At 38.9% G+C, this 6,000-nt stretch overlaps 1 protein-coding gene across 2 annotated transcripts in view; it reads left to right on the plus strand.

Moving 5' to 3' along the window:
• SEMA5A (semaphorin 5A) overlaps positions 1-6,000 on the plus strand; it is a 346,899-nt gene that overhangs the window by 226,459 nt on the left and 114,440 nt on the right. The window lies entirely within an intron of this gene.

A 6,000-nucleotide genomic window follows, 5' to 3' on the forward strand; every position in this document is an offset into this window, starting at 1 on the left:
GTAAGGCGTTCCCTAGGCTGAAAGGGAGCATTATTTGATAAAACTTAATGAATTTTGAGTTTAATGATAAAGTAATTGTAATGAATAACAACAATGTAGGAAAATTCCAATTACCTGGTGTTATGGTTAAATTGTGTTCCCACAGAGGATATGCTGCAGTCCTAACCCACCAATAGCACAGAATGTGACCTTATTTGGAAATAGGGTCTTTGCAGATGTAATTAGATAAGATTAAGTCACACTGGAGTAGGGTGGACCCTTAATCCAATATGACTGGTGTTCTTATAAGAAGAGGAGAAAGACACTCACAGGAGAATGACATGTGACAACACAGGCAGAGATTGGATGTGGCTGAAAGCCAGGGACTACCACTGATGGGCAGCTACCCCCAGAAGCTGGGAAGATACAAAGAAGGATTTTACTCAGAGTCTCCAGGGAGCATGGCCCTGCCAACACCTTGATTTCAGACTTTTAGCCTCCAGAACAGTGAGATGATAAATTCCTATTGCTTTAAGTCATTTAGAACACGGTATTCTGTTACAGCTGCCCCAGGACACTAATCCACCTGGGTATACTTTTTCACTTTGCACCTGATCTTGCAGCCAATTTAAAACGTTAGCCTGGCTTTCTCCTGCTCCCCTGACATTTCTCAATGTCCTAAACGTAACAAACAAAATTAGTATTTTATATTAGGATCTGATAAACTCTATGAGTATATTAAGCAGCATTATCTATTCATAAATCCTCCAGGATCTTAAGTCAATATTAGAAAACATGGGATAGATTTTACACTTCACCTAATATTATATAATAAATTGAGGATATGACTTTGTATTTATGCATATTTATAAATACAGTAACAATCCATTCATTATTCATAAAAAAAGACACCAAAAGAAACAAAATCAGTATTTTAGCATTACTTTATGTCAGGCCCAATTAAACTGAAAAATCTGTTGAATACAATTTAATATATGCCAAATCACTTAAAATGGTATAACAACAATTAATTGTTTTGTTTTACTAAATATAGGAACCTTAATTTTTACTTTTTAATGTGTTTTGGTTTTAAACATGTTTTCTGAGTAATTTTAGTACTTTATGCGTAGTTCCCCAACCACAAAATAATCTGAAGTTATACGCTAATTAGTAAATGTCCCAATTTACTCTAAATTGATGCAATCCACTTCTGCCTTTAGAGAGGAGACAATTTTGCTGTTTTCTTCTCCGTCTGCTTTCTCTCTCCTGCCTTTCTTTGTTTTAGACCCATGTAAATCTTTCATTCTGTCTTTCATGTTTCACATGATCAGGATTGACTGACAGTTGCCCCAGGTAGTAAAGCATTGCAGTCTGTGGACGAAAGAAATACAAACTATCTCTCTTCACCTCATCTTTTCATATAAATCCTGCCCAATGTGCATTTTTGTTATAACCTCTTTAAATGTCATGGCAGGTCCTGCGTCATGTTCCCAGGCCTGCTGTCCTCCTGTTTCTACAAAATTCTAATTAGTATATCATTATTTCTGTGTGAAATGATGTCATAACTCCAAACAGGTTTTGGCAACATCCACCCAATGTCCCAGGTTTTCTTGTTTTGTGAATTATAGATCTCCACTTCTGCAGAGAAACATTCAGACCACTTACTGTGAGGAATTTCCCTGGGGGTCCAGTTTTTAGGACTCCAAGCTTCCACTGCAAGGGGTCTGGGTTCGATCCCTGGTGGGGCAGGAAACTAAGATCCCACAAGCCATGCCGCGGTAAGGCGAGTCTAATGTAGATCACCATTTATTGGAATGCATAATTTAGGATATGTTTTTGCAGATACTTTTATCCTGGAAATTCAGTTATGAGAAGACTCACTTGTCTGCCAATGTGATGATGAACCTGCAAGTGTTATAATAAAAGAACTTTTCTAGTTGATCTTAAAAACCAACATCTCCATAGGTAATAAATCTCCCAATTAAATGGCTACTTCATCCTCATTCATTTCATCGTCTGGAACAAAACACATTAAATACATTGTACAATTATTACCAACACTTGTTAACTACTTCTCTTCATACGAAACTTGTTAAAAGGGATTTTATCTAAATATATATATATATATGTAATCTTAGCATTTTAACACAACTTACATATATTATCTTGCAGCTTCTGTGGGTCAGAAGCCTGGGCTTAGCTGGGTTATCTGCTCAGGGTCTCACCAGGCTGCAGTCGAGATGCTAGGTAGGACTGCAGTCTCATATGAAGGCTGGACTGGTGAAGAATCCACATGCAAGCTCATTCAGGCTGTTGGCAGAGTTCATGTCCTCATGGCTGTGTAACTGAGGGGCCCAGGATTTTGCTGGCTCTTGGTAGAGGCCACTCTCATGTCCTACAGGCTGCCTGAAGCTCCTTCCCAGCCAGGCTTCTCTGTCAAGGCTGCAAAGAACCTTTCTTCTCAGGGAAGGTCCTTCCCCTCTTTGAAGACCTTTCGTCTGATCAAGTCGGGCCCACAAAGGGTAATCCCACTGTAGCTCAAAATCAACTCATTTGGGATCTTAATGATACCTGCAGAATCCCTTCACTGTTGCCATATAATGTCACCTAATCACAGGAGTGACATACCATCATCACAGGTTGGGCCACTCAGGAAGAAGGGGTACATATGTATATACATATATATATATATATATACACACCCATGTAATTGTGGAGCCACTCTAGAAATTTGCTACTACAGGAAGTCTCTTGAAACACCCACCCCATACCTGCTACCCACTCCCACCAAACAGACAAACCAACAAAAGAGCTCCTAAATATAAGTTTGCTTGTGAAAGTTTCAAATTAAATATAAAATGTTTCTCCTTGGGACAAACATCTACACTTTGAATTACTAGGGCTGTTCATATGTAAAGGGAAAAAAACATCTCTTGCTCTAGTTTGAGCTGCCTAGTTGCATCAGTTATTTGTTCTGTGCCTGGTCATCTAGACCCGGCTGAAGTGCTCATGGCAGAATGAAGTCATTTTTCATTGGCTCCGGCACTCCATGAGCTAATGTCTGCACTGGAAAAAAAAAATCAATAATGTAGAAGTGAAAGGCAGGGGGGATATGCCATATATTCTATGGCATTTAACAGATAATTCCCTCACAAGCCAAAAACAAAAAAAGAAATGAAATATCTTACAACATTAAAAATGTAAGGGCCATCACCATGTCTGCCTTCTCTCTCTCTTCCTTCCTTTCTTTGTACTGTGACCTTGAGGCGTGGGCCTCTCCTGACTATAGAGATAAACACACACCCTGTCAGAAGAATCCTTCTGACATCACCCTACAGGCGGGGAGGCGACTGCCTGTCTCCCCCAGGTAGTGCTGCCTCTCTGACACCCAGTTATTCCAGGACTACTGGGGAACTCTCAGGATTCCCACAAGAAGAGCCTGTCGGATGCTTGAGGTTGACATGGACCTCTGTGAACACACAGGATCAAGTTGCAGTTTTGTGATTTTGGGAATGCAAGGAAGAGACTCTTAGGACTCTCCCACCCCTCCACATTGCTGGTGAGCATTAAAGTAATCTGTGAAATTGCTGTCAACTGGCCCACCACTGTCATTCTCTACGCTGTTAAATCAGAAAGCGACATTTCTTAGTACCATAAAATCTGGAATGATTTGATTCTGTTTATGATGTGTTAACAAATTGAATCTTTGCACTAGGAAAACTCAGCCAGAGTGCTGGCCCCTCTCACTTTTTGAAAGGAACATGGTCTTCAGAGTAAATCATTCTAAAATGATTTCGTCTGACATGCAGGAGGACATGGTAATGGAAGCTTTGCAAAGGTGTCGGGCTGCTTGGGCCAAAGTGGACCCACATCTGATCACGGCAGCAAATTACTTGTAGGATTGTTTACACCTTGGCTTTGACCATCCTCCTTTTTCATTCGTCTAAGCACTTTCTACCTTCCTTACTGGCTTGTATATATGACCCTTGCCTAACAATGATGACCAAGCATTACTAAGCAGATTTAGGCCATGGCCTCCAGGTAATTAAATTCTAAAGCAGACAGCAGTGCACAGAGAAGGACCAGGAACGAATAAGTGCAGTCTCCACCGAAAGATGAAATATCATTAGCAATGACATTATATACAGGCTTTCTTCCAGAAGCTGTTACTCAGGAGAGTGACTGGAAGAAAAAAGCACCCCATCATTTCTTTGCAGAGGAGATGTGGGTAGAGAAATCCCTTAGTGCAAAAAGGAAGAGATTTGACAGACCTAGGAGTAAGAGAGCACTAAGGTACAGGGGGCGAGGTATACCTGTTAATATTATAGCTCCCACCTGGAGCCCATTAAAGGAAGTGGTGAATTAACCCAGGTGGAAGGAATTCATCCTCCCACCAGGATGCCTGCAGCAAACTGGGATTGGTGCAAACAGCTTGATGGTGGTGTGGTTACTGACAGTGCAGGTTTGCAAACAAACCTGTGTGGGTATGGGAAGCCGTATTTGTCATTTGCAGAGATGTCAACGTCAGAATTTCTTTTCATTTATTTCTTGCAAAAAAATTGGATAATCCCACGGTGCTATTAAAAAGCTGTCCAATTATTTGTTTATAATATTTTCATCCCCCTTTCCTCTTTGAAATATTGAAGTGGCCAAATCGATGTTTCTTAAGTAGGGTATTTTATGGTCTTTAAACAGAATTATCTTTCCAAAAAGATGCTGCAGAGGTTCTTATCAAGGAACCATACAATTCTCATAGTGTTAAGAATGGAATAATTTTTAAGCCAATGTCCCTAGGGGCAAATGCTCTTCCTACTTGGTCTTATCGGACTTACCTGTTGGATAAGTAAGTATTTCCTTAGAGAAGCTGAGGACGTGACTTTTGCTAATGAGACCTTGTATGAAGAATCAAGGCAGCCCAAACCTAACCAACTCCTAAAGTCAAGAATATCAGAAATTATAATTATGTACAAAGTTACTCTTGTAGACCAAAGAAAAGTGAACATGAAGGAAAAAAGTACCTTCCCCTGCTGTGCATTGGCTGATAGTAAATGCTAAATCAATGCTGAATAAATGGGTAGATGTCCATCTGGCCATCCAGCCATCCTTCCAGTCACCAAGCTCCATTGTCATTGTGTTAACTAAGCCCAAATATGAAAGAAAGAAGAAAAAAAAAAACTCTGAGCTTTTTAACCATTTAAGAGCATTTAATGCAAATTAACTTTTTGACCGAGTGAATAATTATCATCACTTTCTTTATTTCTGAAGGCTACAAAAGCTTAACTCTGTTTGAAATTTTTAAGGCATTTTGAGATTAAAACAATGTTCAGGGGGCAGTTCTTGTAATCTACTTTTAGTCTAATGTTGCCCTCCAACTGAGTATAATGAAACTGATTAAATATGTAATTTTTTCTATTTGAGGAATTAAACTTGAGTGGAGAGAAAGGAAAAGAAAATTTGCTCAAGATAGGTGGTTTTTTTCTTTAACTAGAAAATATGTGTTAAGCATTGTTATCATGTGAGGCTACAATATTGAGAATTATCTATAATTAGTAAAAGTTGCTTACAATGATCCTGAGTTAAGAGCAGTAGAAGTTGGTTTTCACGCCCCCAGAACAGATATGAGGTTTTCATGCCCTCAATTTTCATGTATTTGTGTTAATGATACAAATTTCAATAATTGTCTAAATATTCAAAATCTCATAAAAAGTGAAATCCTTACCTGTAGTATTGGAAGTGATCTCAAAGATTATCAGTGTAGGCATTTAATGTAGGCCCTCACTGATATACTCAATTAATTTTAAAAATCTGACCTTGACCGTAGCAAAAGAACACTGGTTCAAAGTGAAAGATAGCCCCATTGGCAGAGACCTTGACTTGTCCTTGGTAAACTGGGTCTTTAAAAGGCAGTCTTCACAATGCACTGTTGCTCTTTGAGCTAAACTTTAATTTTCTGTTTTAACTTAGAAATTGTATTGCTTACATAATGTTGGCTTTTTTTTTTTTTTTTTTTTTTTTTTGGGG

The sequence above is a fragment of the Neophocaena asiaeorientalis genome, unplaced genomic scaffold (assembly GCF_003031525.2).
Source record: "Neophocaena asiaeorientalis asiaeorientalis breed wild unplaced genomic scaffold, Neophocaena_asiaeorientalis_V1.1 scaffold52, whole genome shotgun sequence".
Taxonomy (NCBI): domain Eukaryota; kingdom Metazoa; phylum Chordata; class Mammalia; order Artiodactyla; family Phocoenidae; genus Neophocaena; species Neophocaena asiaeorientalis.